The sequence below is a fragment of the Pan troglodytes genome, chromosome 18 (assembly GCF_028858775.2).
Source record: "Pan troglodytes isolate AG18354 chromosome 18, NHGRI_mPanTro3-v2.0_pri, whole genome shotgun sequence".
NCBI lineage: Eukaryota > Metazoa > Chordata > Mammalia > Primates > Hominidae > Pan > Pan troglodytes.
In genome coordinates, this window is record NC_072416.2 from 85,220,839 (window position 1) to 85,233,520 (window position 12,682).

At 47.6% G+C, this 12,682-nt stretch overlaps 1 long non-coding RNA gene across 1 annotated transcript; it reads left to right on the forward strand.

The window, feature by feature from the left end:
* Positions 1-5,300: 5,300 nt before the first annotated feature.
* On the forward strand, positions 5,301-12,204 carry LOC134808833 (uncharacterized). Its single transcript, XR_010152679.1, has 3 exons — positions 5,301-8,273; positions 8,866-8,992; positions 10,555-12,204. It is a non-coding gene; the product is annotated as an uncharacterized LOC134808833 (long non-coding RNA).
* Positions 12,205-12,682: the final 478 nt, after the last annotated feature.

Below are 12,682 nucleotides of genomic sequence, written 5' to 3' on the forward strand. Positions count from 1 at the left end.
GATGCATGTTCGACTGTGCTGGTTCTTTCATCAACGTGCTGTATCCTGAGAAGACTCAACCCCCTCTCTTGCCCCAATGCCTTCAGCTCTGAGAACCCCACAGTTACTCAGTGATCTCCTTAAGGGCTCCTGGATACAGAGGACAGCACAGAAATGGAGTCCCTTCTATTGCTGTCAATGTTTAAAATTTTCCAATGGAAATTGTGTTCACGCCTAAAACGAGGCCACCAAGTGTGCTCAAAACATTCAAGGTCTCTACTTTTAACTCCAACCCTATTAGCTCAGTTTGTTCTGTCTGGTTTTTGTGATTATCAGAAACCTTGCCAGGAGATTTCTGTCTTTGAATATCATCTGGACAATAAGCATTAATCCTTTCCTGAACACCCAATGGATGCTTGGCTGTGTGCAGAGCACTCTGGGATTTCTCCCAACAATCACAGAAGGAAGATAACATCAGACCCAGTCAACAGAAGAGGAGACTGTGGTCTGAGAAGCTCCAAGAGGCGCAGTGACCGGGGATTGCAGTGAAGTTGGAACTTAGCCTGTTTCCAGAGCCTGGGCCAAACTGCCAGGCCAGTATTTTCCCAAATTTGCCACATCAGAAGAATTACTGGGGGCCTGGTGTAAATTAAGAATCATGGGTCCTACCCCAGTTCGAATGTGCCTCGCCGAACCCCAGGACCTGAGAATCTGCATTTTAAACAAATATCACTGGAGGTAAGATTGAGACGCCCTGCCCACACTCCATCGTATAATCAGGTTAATTACCTGTTTCCATCCACTCACCACTGGGTCGGAGCACCTTTCAGAAGTTGGTATGGATGGGATGAGGGCAGAACCCGGGCCTGCACAGCGCCTCCGAGGGCCATGTGGGGCACTGCGCCCCCCCTCCCCCCGCCCCCAGCCCTCCCCAGCTGGGAACCACCCACTGCCCCTGCACAAAGAATGGGCGGAAACAGGAGTTCACCCCGTGCCATTTCTCACTGGCCGTCGGCTGGGCTGGACCTACAGGGGCGATCATGGACTCAGAGCAGCTGAAAGGCCAGGGACACGGGAGCAGGAGGTGGCAGGATCCCTGGTGCAGTGCCGAGGGGCCTGGGAAACAAAACACAGCCCCCCCAAGGCTGGCGGGGGACGGCCGGAGCAATCGCCTGCTGAAATCTGCAAGCTCATCACAGCGCTTGGAAAGCTCACCGGGGACGCGCAGCACAGGACACATCCTGCTCTGCAGAGATAAGAGGCAGTTCCCAGGTTCTCACCGCCGGCATCCCCCGGGGGAGCACACTGCTGGCGGCAAGCTTGGAGGACATGAGAAAGATGCCCAAAACAAACAGGCTGGCAGGGAAGCACCCGCCCGCCAGCAGGGGAGCTGCGCAGGCCCCTTCACCCTTCACCCACCTTGGGACAGGACCTTGTTGGGGAGGGGGCCCAGGGCCAGGGCAGGGGGATCCACACTGACCGGGGACCCTGGTCGCTGATTTTGCTCGTCCCTGAAATCACTCCTCAGGCTGACTTTAGCTCCACCCTAACACATACTGGTTGCGGAGGCCTGGAAGAGTGGCCGCTTGTCTCTGTGCCTCAGTTTCCCCACCTGCAAAAAGGTGCTGCAGGTGGAAACTACCCCTCTGCATTCTTCCAGGCCTTGCTGTGATCATGTGGGTTTGGTTAACGGCTGGCGGCTGAGGACCCTGAGATGCTCTGAACTCTTCTGTATGATCCCATCTCACCTCACAGAGGCCTGCAAGCCTCACACCCTTACCAGTACCATTTACCCCATGAGGAAACTGATGTATGCCAGGTTATGAAGCGTTTTCGAGCTAGGGAGAGCTTAACTTATGCACACATTCTCTCTAGTTCTCAAGTCAAAAAGGTGCTAGAACCCAGGTCAGCCCATTCCAAAGCCCATGGCCTCCCGCACAATTCCAGGGGTAGATATTAAAGTTCTGTTTTAGAACTCCCAGAGCGCCTATAAACTATATTCCACTAGAAAGCCATAAAGAAACACTTTGGAAGCCACCACTTCCTATTACGGGTGGCCTGTCCTCAAGGATTTGCTGAAATTAAGGATCTGGGAGGAGGCTGCACAGATTCCACAGATGTGCCTCCTTGAGTCACTGGCACACAACTTCTCCCTTGCTGCCTCCTGCCTATTGTATACCTTGCCAACATCCCTTGCAGCTAGATGTGACCATGTGACCCATGGGATACAAACAGAGTCTGTTGGGACACTTCTGGGAAACCTTTTGTTTTCTTAATCAAAAGGCACAGTGCTAGTAACCTTCTCCTCTCTTCCTTCTGTGAATACAGATCTGATGTCTGGAGATCTAGCAGCCATGTTGAGGCCATGACAGAACAGACAATAGCAACGTGGTAGACATCATATTAGCTCCCCAAAAGATGTCCACATCCTAAACTCCAGAACCAGGACACTGGAGTTGCAGATGGAAGTAGGTTGCTAATCAGCTGACCTTAAAATAAAGAGATAGTCCTGGATTATCTGAGTGAGTCCAGTGTAAGCACAGGCTCCATAAAAGTGGAAAATAGAGGTGGAAGAGGAAGTCATAGAAGAAACGGATGCAGAGGGTGGAGGGATAGATGGGACCCTGCTGTCTTTGAAGACGAAGGAATGGGCCATGAGCCAAAGAATGAGGCAGCCTCTGGAAGCTGGAGAAGGCAAGGACTCGGCATGACATTCATGGAAACATTTTCCCAGGAAACACACTCAGGGACCCCTGATCTTACTGTCCCTTCCTTTGCCAGAAAAGGTTCCAGAGACATCCCAAATTCATCTTCAGACCCTGGCATCATCAGAGGGGTCTCCCCAGAAGGAACCAGCCCTTCCTACACCTTGATTTTAGCCCGGTGAGACCAGCATTGAACTTCTACACTACAGAGCCCTAAGATGATAAAAGTATGTGTGTTTTAAGCCACTGAGTTGATGGGCATTTGTTACAGCAGCCACGGGACACCACTACAAGCAGGAAGAAGGTGCCATCTCTGCCGCTGGTGAATAGCTGAGTAGATGCCCGAGGCTGCCTTCCTCCGACATCCTTACTGCATGATAAGGACAAGCCTGCCCTTGTTTAAGCCATCTTAAGTTGGGTTATTGTGACTTGAAGCCTAGTGCATTCCTACTTGGCATCTGTGTCACCTGACGGGGACTTTACTTCAAAGTTCTTTTTTGAAGAATTTTTTTTTTTTATGGGAGAGAAACCACATTAGCAGCTAAATGAGTTGAACCCCCTAGGATGGTGCTGAGGTCTGAAGATGAATTTTGGAACCTTTTCTGGCAAAGAAAGGGAAAATAAGATCAGGGTTTCCTAAGAAAATATTTTCCTTCCATATAATGCCCTAACGGCCTTCAACATTCTAAGAAGAAAAATGGATTGTTAATTCAATGTTTACTGAATCATAAAGTAGACCTAAGACCAGAAAAAAAAAAAATAGAAAAAGCTAATTGCAATAAACAAGAGAGTGGGTTTGTGTAGGCATCAGGGCTGCTCTATGGCAGATCAGGTGTCCGGGATAACAGGTGTGTTTATAGTCTGCCATGTCCTAGACTGGGTGAAATTGTTCTCCAATTGAAATGGTTACATAGGATAAGTGTCCCTGGGCTCTGCCTTCACAGCAGGCCCTTTATCTTCAATATGACTTCATCAGTGCACAGTCCATTTTCAGGAACGTGACTTTACTGTGTTGTTATTTCTAAGCTGGTTCCTGCCGACCAATTTTAGTCCTTACTTTACAACGGAGTTTCCAGGAATGGGTTCTAGTGAGGTGTTGGGACTGCCTTTGCGCATTCATGGATGGATAAGTTAATCAAGGAGTTAGGAAGGCAAGGTCATTTGTCAAGGGCCCACCTCCTACCTTTCAGACAGGACTTGGCCTCAGAAGCTCTGTGGGCATTTCATCCTGCTGCTCAGTGTGCTCTGATGCCCAGCTCTGCAGAAGAGAGAAGAAGGGCCAGCCAGGAGCCTCGCAAGTGAGCAGTGCTTAGTAACTACTCGTTGTGCTCAGTAACTACTCATCATTGCAATGCTTTTCTCTCTCATGCTCACAGCACCCCTATGAGGGAGATCTGGGGAATTTTCCCCTACTGCAGACCGGGAATCCAAGGCTGAGAGGTTACAGGACTCAGACTGAGAAAGGGGCGCATTTTCCCACTGCCTTGTTGGTGCCTCCTGACAGGGAGGCATGAGGGCTGTGGCCGCCACGGCAGATACTGGCCTTGGCATCCACAGCCCTCATGCTGTCCCTGCAGGCCGGGCGCCATGTGACCACACTCCTCTCTCAGACCCCACAAGAGCCCCATGGGGGGCTGTGTGCTGCCCACTCTCAGGATGAGGAAGCCATGACCTGAGAGAAACTTAGCGTCTTGCCCCCGATGCTGCGATGCTTGGGGATGGGTGTAAACACAGGCGGCTGCCGGCACATCTGGGCTCTCCTTGTGACCTGTCAGGCCCGCCCGCTGCAATAGAGCCTCCTCTGTCCCCTCGGGGCTTAGAGAGGTGAGGCAAACGCTTTCAGCCAGAAGCAATGAGAAGGGTTCCCTCCAGGGCCAGCAGTCTGAGCTCAGATAACTGACTTGCAAAAAATCCCTGACCAACCGGGAGCCTGAGAGGTGTGGGCCGGGTAGGGCGGGAGGAGGGGGAGGAAGCCCTGGGTACCCCAAGGCGCAACATGGCAGGGCCACACTGGAGGATGAGATCAGGCCTCCCAGGCCTCCCAGGCCCCCACCTGCGATGACTCCCCCGCATCGCCCATCGCGGCTGGGATTCTGAAGCCAGGCAGGGGTTCTGTGGTCTGAGTCCCTCTGCCTGTGTGACTCTGGGAAAATCACCAGAACTTCCTGAGCCTGGATTTCCTTCCGTGTGGAAAGATAATCATCAACGACCCCCGCCTATTTCAAGGAGACTCTTGGCCCAAAAATCCTGATTCCTCTAATTCCTCCTGATTTTTCTAAGTCGTGAACACATTAATTTATTGTCTTTCTAATGAGGCAGTGAGTGAAATATTCCGAATATTAAACAAGAAATACCTTTTCGGAAGGGTTTTTGTGAAGCCCTTTAATGGAGGGAGCATGGAGCCACCGTCAGACCTGACCTTCACGGATTTCGGGGCCCTCTGCTGGTTGCCTACACATCCACCCCCTCCCTAAACCTTCCTCGTTGACACGATTCTCGTTTCATTGGGCTTCAAAATGACCTCCAACAACAACAAAATGCAATTTCCCAGACTCCTTTGCAGCGGAGAGTGGTCACATGACCCCATTCAGCCCAATGAGACGGGAGCCAGCGGGCCCAGAGAGGGCGTCCCTTCCAGGGACACTGCATTTCGGATTTGTGCTTTATCCTCCTCCTAGACGGGCTGAGAGTCCACAGGTGCGGCATTCACCTTGTCTCCTGAGGCCACAGGCATGGCGGCCAGGAGAGGAGGAGGGGGCTTCCCGCCCCGCATGGCCCCAGGCCGTCTCCATGGCAACAACCTCCCAGGCCCAAGGGTTCCGCAGCCTCCGCCAATCTGAGATGATTGACAGCAATGCCATCCAATTACAACATTTCCTCTCTCCTTGGGGACACCGAAAAGCAGACCACCCGGGCATACTAAGGTCAAGATGTCGTTGATCGGTGTCTTTGTTTTATTGTATTACTTGTTTTATTTACCTATTTACTTTCTTGGTAAAACCAGCCTGCCGGCTTGCTCAGGACATGAACTATGACGTCCCTGGAGGTGGTCTCTTGGGAGAGGAGCCCCCCCAGGCCAGCGAATCCCGCTCACCTGGGGATTAACGAGCAGGCCCAGCCATTTCCCAGGGCCACCGGTGCTCCCTGATCTCAGTGTCTCCGTCTGTAAAATGGGTATAACCAGAGCCAGCCTGTGTGGCCCTGGGGAAAGCGGCACTGAGGGCAGACCAGGTGTCCAGCAGGGTCCTGCCCCGACTCCCACGCCCCCCTCGCCGGCCCCCTCGCCGCGGTCTTGCACTCTCCACTCCCCGTGCCTGCAAAGCCTCTGCCCCGTCCCTACACCAGGCTAATCCTTTGCACCTCAGCTCAGAGGCCCCGTCTCCAAAGCCTTCCCTGAAACTTCCTCCTTGAGACACCCACCATCCCCACCAAGCCTGCCACACCCAGGCCTGCTATCGCCCGTGCAGTGTCGTCCTTCTGATAAGCTGTGGAGGGGTAAGGGGCGCCCTGGTCTCTTGTTCATAGCCTTAAACCTAGCGCCACTCAAGTGCCGGGCACACAGCAGGTGCTCAATAAATACTCCTTGCTGATTGAACGGCAACCAGCTGCAAGAGTGAATGCATGGATGCCGCTTGTGGGCCTGGGTTTGGAGATCTTAGAAACAAAGCTTCGTTTTGCCACACTCATGCCTTCTTCTATCACACTCATGCCTTCTTCTACCACAATGTCACACCCTTACATCTTGTATCCCTAGGGAAATGTGGCCAGGGGCGTTTTACCAAGTTGGTCTGGGATGACGTGAGTTAACCCTCACACTCCACAGTCAGAGAGATGGGTAACCCAGGTGACCCAGCGCTAAGTGACAAATACGCTCTCGGATAGAACAGCCCAGAAAGGGCAAGAGGGAGAGTTGCAACACTCAGATAATTACCCTTCAGCGACGCAGTGCACTTAAGTGGTGAAAGGAGATTCACTGGTTGGAAAAACACTCCAGGGCGAAGGGCCAGCGTGTGCAAAAGCACCGAAGCATGAGCGAGCGCGGGCATTCCCGCCAGCCACCAGTGGGCCACGCGTCCCAACATGTGAGTGCCGCAAGGATACAAGTGCCTAATGTGAACCTCCAAGTGGACGATCATTCAGTACTGACTTTGGGCCTGGCCCCCTTTCCTCATGCAAGCCTTCCAGGCAGGAACTAAGAGTGAGCCATCCTCTACAGAAGAGAAAAGCAAGACACAGCAAGCTGAGAAACTTACCAGGGTCACCCAGTTGGTTGGAGTCAGAGATGTGTTACGGGCAGCAGCTCCTCTGCCCGCTTACGTCTGGGCTTTGGGGGCTGGCCCAGAGATAGTCATAATGCAGCCCTTTATTCAGCACTTGCTATGGGCCAAGTCCTTCATTCACAAGCTCAAGTCTTCCCAACCCAGAAAGAAAGATGGTTAGTTCCATTTCATGTAGGAGGAAACTGTCGAGGCTCAGAAAATTTAAGGAATTTACCGGTCATCAGTAAACGAGAGTAAAGGCCTATGTGAACCCAAATCTGCCCTCCTCTGAAACTCTCGCTGCAGACATCGCACCCCACTGTTTTTCAATTTCATCTTCTTATTTATTCATTCAACCAATATTTATTTACCAAAGCACTATGAGGCCCAGTTAAGAATGTGTGGTCCTCGATCTGACAGCCTGGATTCAAATCCCTGTTGCCCCACAACTCTCCACACTAGCTGTGTGGCCTTGCAAATTTCACTCAACCTCTCAGGGACTCAGTTTCCTTGATTGTCAAATGGGAGTAATGACATTTCCTACCTCATTGACTTGTTGGGAGGTAGCATTGAGTTATCCCATGCCGTACCTGCTCCCTTGTAAACTCTGGATAATTACCGAGCTTTATTATAAGTGCATCTCATGGATCACTCAAGGCACTGGGAATATAGCAATCACAACATAGATTCTAGTCATGGGAGATGGTCACCTAACAAATTAAAAACTAAGGCATTTGTTAAAGGACTGAATGACCAAGATTAGAGTTCCAAGAAAAAGTATGGTGCTCTGGGGTGGTCAGGAGAGCCTCTGTCACTGAGTAGCAGTGTGGCCCTGTCCAAGCTCCTGGCCTGGCTAGGCCTCATGCCCATGTCTGCATGGCAAGTGCCTGGAACCGGATGGTCATGGCAGCTTTTGCTCTGTGAAAGCCCAACTGCTCCCCTGGACTGCTCCCATGTTTTCTGTCTCCGCCGAGCAAGCCTCTTTCAAAGCCCTAGAGAGAGACCTGGGTCCCCAGCACCCTCTCCTGGAGGAGATCTGGACTGGAATGTTTGGGACGCCTCCCATTCAAATGCTCAAGTCTCCAAACCGCTCGGGAGGCGTTGCACAAGAGACAGGCGGGGGTTTCAGTTTCTGGCACTTGTTTGCTCAAAGGATCTCAGCCTTCTTCTTCCTGACATGCAGCTTAAACATGTGAGCTGACCCTTAAATGAAACCCCCACAGTTTTCCATCTCCTTCCAAGAGAATTTCACGGGGTGCAGGGAGAACGGGGAGGAGGTGAAACGTGGTGTATCCTGCAGGATTCACTCCCCCACTGACGGGACTAAAGGGTGAGCGTTAAACACTGGATGCCAAGTGTGTCTGCTGGTTTGTTTGGGTGTGTTTTTCTCTTCTCTTTTGCCTCTTAACTAAAACAACACTCAAAAGCACTCTGATTGCATTCAGCTGTTAAGAGGGAAGTAACTACATCTCCCCACCTTCGTTTGCAGAGATCAAAATAACATTCTCAAAAAACGAAAAGTGGGAAGTTTACAAACACAGGACCCAGAATCTGAAAGAGTTCACAATTACTCCAAGTCAGTGATATGTGCAGATGGACGCACTTGCTGGCAATGCAAACCTCTGAGCTGTTTCTGTAAACCCACATGCAAAGACCGTGCCTGATTCACTTTCTACCCTTACACACACACACACACACACACGCACACACACACACGCACACACACACACACACACAAGTCAGACGGAGCAATAATCTCTGCATCAGCTGAAGTCTTGTCAGCTTAGTTGTCAAATTAAAACATAAAAATATTTTAGGCTGAAATTGGTCAAACAGGCATGTTGAGTTCAGTTTTTAAATCTTGCCCCAAATCAGTTTACTCTGACATATGAAGTCTAAATATGCCTTTCCTTCCTTGCTAGTTTCTGAAGCCTGAAATATTTTCAACTAAATGAGAAAATCTTTGCTGTTGAATGGCCTATTAGAGCTGTCACAAATGTGATTTCTGGAAATAAACAAGATTATAAGAAGGCTGGCTGGTGCAGAAACGTAAGTCAACACTAATAGGTGGTGTAATTAAATAATCCCTTAAGCCAAGATGCCAAATGACACAATTTTTTGGTGTTAATTCTAGTATGATCACCTCCGTGTGACTGTACAAATCTGAATGACTCTCTCACCAGAGGCACTAATTCTATTTTCTTCAGTTCATACCTATCGAATAGCTCTCTCTGTTCTGCTAAGGAAGCAAAGTAAAGTACTTGGGACGTAGAAGTTCATATTTTCTCCATATCATTTTACAAAGGTTCACTGATGCAAACGTGGTTCAATAAACAATGTTTATTTTTTATGGGTTAGTATCTTGCTCAAGAAAATTAGAACTAAGTTTCAGGAAGATTTATTTACATTTTGACTATTGTTCACTGGCCACTGCCACTCAATACTTAAATGACTTTCTCCCCAAAGGGCAAAATCTTTAAAGCAGAACAGAATTTATTTAAACAGCTGGTTTTTTGCACAATCATTTTATTAATACATAGACTCGAGTTATGAATAGTGAGTGACTTGCACAATTTTTAAATTCATACAACTGTAAAACTAACATGTCATTCAATTAAATTTTTAAAGAACTGTACAAGATTAATTACTACCAGGCTCGATGAAGTCATTGTCCTAAGCTACATTTACATATTTCTAAGTCTTTAAGTAGTATTTCAAACTGGAGGCAAATGAATACTCCTTCATTTTTTTTCCAGAATAAAGGATAACATCATTCTTAGGAAAAGGAATAAATCTTTTTGTTGCTGTTGTTGAATGCCAGTTTGTTTACAATACTTGTCAACATGCACACTACTTTTTAAATTAAACAAAGATATGGCAAATCATTACTTAAAACAAAGTAAGAAATCATGTCATCCCATGAAGAGTCTAAACATTGAAATTATTCAAAATTGTTTTAAAATTATTTTCATTTTAATATCAAATATGTTGAAGAGTGATAAGCACCATCCTTAGTTGAGATTCTCTCTAGCAAGAGATGGGGATAGAAAAATGTTTGTTTTTAAAATAAACTAGAAACTTTTCTGAGTGGGGAAGAGGAGAAGATTACCCTGGAATCACTCAAGGGAGGTGGAGGTTTAACGCGTCTAAGAAGCTGGTTTACCATTTTAGCAGGTGCTGATGTAATGAAATACAATGTCCAGGGTGCGTATTCACGCCACCACTGCATGAAAAGGAAAACGCTTTTTTGAGAAGGCGAGACTACCATTATCTATACCTGCCTGGTTTCATTTGACCATTTTTACGCACAGAACATTTCATATAACATAAAATGTACGTTCTTCATGATTACTCTAGGAGAAGGGTGAGGATCTTTTTTTTTTTAAACATGGGCAACTGATAAAATATTGAAATAGCTACTATGTTATTCCATTTTTATCTCAAACATTTCCAGGAAGTATTTCTTTAAACTCTAGCTGGGCACTATCTCAGACTGTTTGAGGAGGGTGAGCAATTTGTTAATTAACATTTGGCTTAAATACTATAAATGCTCTTTGATAGATTAGCACATTTCAGGAGAGGCCTCAACAAGTTTTTCTTCTTGGGTTTAGAGCCCGATGGATACACCCTGGGAGAGGCGACGGGGTGGCCCCTGTGACTTCGGGCTGCGACGCGGTGTCGTCCCCACCCCCACCCCCCTCACTCTAGAAGTAACAACGCCATCTACTGGACAGCGGACAAACCTCCCCACCCAGGGACGGGCTTCTCTGTTTAAGGCCATCCAAACTAGAAAGTTTAAAAATGCGTTTAAGAGGTAGAATACCATAGTTTACGGAACAGAAGAACAAGAACAAAACTCTCTAATCAAAATCACAGGGACCCGGCAATATTGGTCTATAGCAATTTGGTTTTTGGGGGTTTTTTTTGTTGTTGTTTCGGGGGCGGGGAGGGAGTTGGTTTTGGTTTTTTGTTTTTGTTTTTGTTTTTGTTTTGAGACGGTCTCACTCTGTCATTCAGGCTGGAGTGCAGTAGTGCGATCTCCACTCAATGCAGTCTGGACCTTCTGGGCTCAAGCGACCCTCCTGCCTCAGCCTCCCGAGCAGCTGGGAACACAGGCGCACACCACCACGCCCGGCTAATTTTTCAATTTTTTATAGAGACAGGGCATTGCTATGTTTCCCAGGCTGGTCTCAAACTCCTGAGCTCAAGCGATCCTCCCGCCTCGGCCTCTCAAAGTGCTGGGATTACAGGCAGGAGCCACCACGCCTGGCCTATAGCAATTTTGAAAACTGGCTCAAGCCCATTCCTCTATCCCCTGACATAACCCCCCAAAGAGAAGACTTTTTAAAAAGGTAAGAAAACTGTTTTTTTTTTTTTTTTCATTTTTAAGAGTTTTCTATTAGCTATAAATTTCTGGAGTAAGATTTGGTTCCACCTAGTCAGCTCCCACATTTTTCTCCCCATCATCCTTGGGGCTAAGGTATAGGAGAGCTGGGTAGAGACATACACACACTCACACACACGCGCACACACACACGCACACACACGTGCGCGCGCGCACACACGCACAGACACACACGTGCGCACACACACGCACCCAGACACACGCGTGCGCACATACACGCACACACATGCACCCAGACACGCACACACGCGCACACAGACACGCACACGCGCACACACACACAGAAACACTCCTTGGGATGGAGCTCTTTAATCCTCCTGGACCCTGAACGCTTTGGTGAAAACAAGCGTACAAAACTAGGATAACCCAAATATTATTCTAAATTCTTTTTTTCAGTCGCTTAAGCAAAACAACTTTCATTTTTGAAGTTTATGTAATTTTTCCTTATAAATATCATCACATTCCACGATACATCTGTCCGATGTCGATTTCTGGACTTTCTTACGCAAATAACCATCCTGCCTTCCTGCTCCTTTTCCCTCCTAACTGACCATTAGATTTGCCTTGAAATTCCATATTAATTGCTTTATCCTGGAAATGAAAGGCAGGGTATTCTTTTCACAGAGAACTCCACAGTTTCATAATTGCCTACACTACTTGGACTAGTTTCGTGGAAAGGAAGGGACTCAACTGTGGCCTAGCACATTAACATATGTTTTCTTTGCAGTCCTCTCAATAATTTGACAAGACGTGCAGAAGATTTTAAAAAGGCAATTTATATTAACAAATAAAAATTACAATTAAATTTACCGAGTATTACAATTCACCCATTTTAAGAGAGAAATTTTTTTAACTGAATCTGATTTTTCTTTATTACACATCATTTAAAAAAATGTGTCCTAGGACCCTAAAATCAGGCTTGCTATTGTGTTACAGACACACTTTACTTCATTTCGCGTGTGTGTGCATGTGTGTACCAAAGTATTTAAATTTCGTAAGTTAATTTCTCACTCAATAGAGTTGGAAAGATCTGGACATTATAAAGGCAAACTCATTTTCTGCTGGAATGAAATGAGAAAATGAAAATTTTAAAAATTCATTTTATTAGGTAAATTTAGTAGGGACTCACTGGGAGCCTCTGAAATAAACCAGCCCGCTTCTGCTTACTTTCTCCGTCTTTCAGAGTCTTAAAATGAAAATCAAAGTCACTCCCCCTCCCCTTCTTATCCGATGTTTGCGTAGAAATTGTAGAGTTTCTTTTCCTAAAAGTGGAGAATGGTGCTGAGAGCCGAGGGGGTGAGTTCAGACAAGAAGCCCTGGAGAAAGGGAACTCC